The 2,952-nt window shown below is 45.9% G+C and overlaps 1 pseudogene across 1 annotated transcript; it reads right to left on the bottom strand.

The window, feature by feature from the left end:
• Window positions 1–1,326: 1,326 nt before the first annotated feature.
• On the bottom strand, window positions 1,327–2,257 carry LOC306663329 (olfactory receptor 2L5-like; annotated as a pseudogene). Its single transcript has one exon. The product of its transcript is annotated as an olfactory receptor 2L5-like (transcript).
• Window positions 2,258–2,952: the final 695 nt, after the last annotated feature.

Genomic DNA, 2,952 nt, shown 5'->3' with positions numbered 1-2,952 from the left:
AAAATCAACCAAAAAAACAAAGATTGGGAGATGAATCACCAACAACAATTTTTATCTGGTCATACATAACAGGGTTTCAATGCAGGATGCCAGTGCACAGGCTGGTGTCAACTCTGGCATGTCGAGAACACAAGGAAGGTTGAGGAGTTCATTGCAAAGAGCAGTCTGCTCACATCATTCAGCAAGCAGGTGGGTCCAACAGTTATTTTGCAAACCTAGTCTTAAGGTCATGGTTGGCAGTTCCATCAGCTATTGCTATGAAAAAAACACTTGATAAAAACACTGGTACAGAGAAGGTGACTCTACCCAAGCTGGCACTGTAGATGTATGAGAACAGGAAGTAGAGAATTACACTGTCCATACAAGAGAATGTGGCATCCAAGGTGACTGACTGATACTCAGGATGAAAAGTTTCAATAGTGTGATTGAAGAAACTGCAGAATTGCTCCAGTGGTCTAAGCTTTGCTCACCCAGTAGAGAGAATCTTCCTTTATTAATATTTAAAAATGCATCTGGATCTTCTAATTCAAACTTATGTTTATCCAGATATAATTATTGATTCTTAGATCTTTAAGTTTTTCTTTGGGTGCTACAGATTGAACCCAGGACCTTGTGCATGCAAGGCAAGCACTCTATCAACTAAGCTATAAACCCAACCTGATCCTTAGACCTTTGAAAACACTGCATAGATTCAATCAGATAAATACAGGGCCTCTCTCATGGAAAATATAAACTTGTCCCATTTCCTACTTAGTGGTGAAAGAACTATTGAATCTCAGGGAAATCTCTTTATACTCCATATAGCTACAAATTATCCTTAGTATTAAAAATAGTTTGTATCACGTATTTGGAGTAGAGTTTCATAAAATAAGCAGAAGATTTATAAAGTGTGTGGTCTGCCTTATGTGTAAATTATTTAAAAATTAAAAAGATATTTTTCAATTATTTATGGACATTACAATTTTAGTGTAATTTTGTGATAATGTACTAAACATGGGAGAAAATAAAATACTGTACAACCATTATGCTGAATAATTTCAATAGTTTCTACTTTTTACTTTTTCATTTCAGCATGTCAACCAAATCCTATTGCCTTCATGCTATTGGAAAATACATGTCCATTATCCTCATGAGAAATAAAATACAATTATTCTGTCATGTCTGAGTATTTCTAGATTAATTAATTTTTTATTAATTTTAGCTCCTCAGCTAAATTAGATTAATTTGGCTCCTCAGCTGTAGTCCCTGGATAAGGTTATTCTTGGTGCTCAAACACTGCTGAGTGGATGGCCCCTGAGTTGTAAGGATTAGAGCAGAAAACTTTGACTACATTTTCATGGAGCAAGTTCTGTGAAGGACTCTGCTCAGGACCCCCATCACCTCCTTGTTCCTCAGGCTGTAGATGATGGGGTTCAGCACTGGAAGGAGGATGGTGTCCAAGACAGCCAGAACCTTGTCCTCCTCTGGAGATGGGAGGGACCGTGGGCATAGATAAGTGTAAGCAAAGGGCATGTAGTAGAAGGTCACCACAGGGAGGTGGGCACTGCAGGTGGTGCAGGCCTTCTCTTCTCTGCCCCTGAGAGCATGCAGAACCCGGCAAGGAGAACTCGACCATAAGAACACACAATACCAGTGAATGGAACCATGAGAAAGAAGGTGGTGCTCAAGAACACTGTGCACTCATAGACCCAGGAGTCCATGCAGGCCAGAGGCAGCATGGCGGGGACATCACAAAAGAAATGAGTGATGGCCCTGGATCTGCAGTAAGGGATATGCAGAGGACATATGGTGTGACACAGGAGTTGACAGAGTCCATCATCCAAGACCCCAATATCATGAGCACACACTCTTTTGTTCATACGGATGGGATAGTGAGGAGGAAAGCAAACCACCACATAATGGTCATATGCCATAGAGGCCAGCAGCAGTCCTTCCGCGCCTGCTAGAGTCAGGAGGAGGAAGATCAGAAGCCCACATCCAAGGAAGGAGATAGAATTGTTACCCAGCATGAAGTGCAAGCCATCTTCAGGACAATGGTGGAGATGCAAGTGAGGTCCATGAGGGAGAGCAGACTAAGCAGGAGGTCCACAGTTGTGGGGAGACGGGTATCCAGGAGGATGAGTAGGATCATGGGCAGGTTGCCAATGACCCAGTAGGAAGATGAGCACAGTGAGAACCAAGAGGAAAAGACCTATTCTCAATGGCAGAACAATCCCAACAAGATGAAATCAGTCGATGTTTGATTGCAGTTTTCCATCATTCACTTTCCGAGAAACAAATGAGCAATAAGTTACATAAAAACTAAGTTATTGGCGATCCAAGATGGTGGACTAGAGGGTGACTGCATCTCCTGTCACTCCAGAACCCAGGATTCAAGAAGAGGAGGCATTGAGAGACTCGGACTAAAATAGAGCCACGGGGTGAGTCTCCCCCACCCAGTGAATCACGGCCTGGGTGGTAGGCCTGGACAGGGGTGGCCCTCAGAGCAGGGCAGGGCAGCTAGAGTCTTCCCCAGGTAGCCCTGCTCCCTCTGCGGTGGGCTCCTTCCACAGCCAGCTTCTCTCGGAGCAGGCCCCCTCAGTGAGAGCCTTTCTGCACAGAACCAGCTCCAAGTCCCAGAGCCAGCGGCAAGCTCCAGCCTGCAGGCAGCTTCAGGGACCAGGACAGGGCAGCCAGGGACTTCCCCAAGCAGCTCTGCTCCCTCCGGTGGGCAGGCTCCTTTCACGGCCAGTTTCGCGGAGCAGACCGCACAGTGAGAGCCTTTCTACACAGAGCCAGCTCAAGCCCCACAGCCAGATGCCAGCTCCGGCCTACAGGCAGCCTCTGGGACCAGGGCAGGGCAGCAGAGACTTCTCCAAAAAGCCCTGCCCCCTCCAGCAGCAGGCTCTTTCCATGGGGCGATCCAAGATGGTGGACTAGAGGGTGATTGCATCTCCTGTCACTCCAGAACCC

Source organism: Sciurus vulgaris, assembly GCF_902686455.1.
Source record: "Sciurus vulgaris genome assembly, chromosome: 6".
In the NCBI taxonomy this organism is placed as follows: Eukaryota; Metazoa; Chordata; class Mammalia; order Rodentia; family Sciuridae; genus Sciurus; species Sciurus vulgaris.
This window is presented reverse-complemented; position numbering and strand designations above follow the sequence as displayed.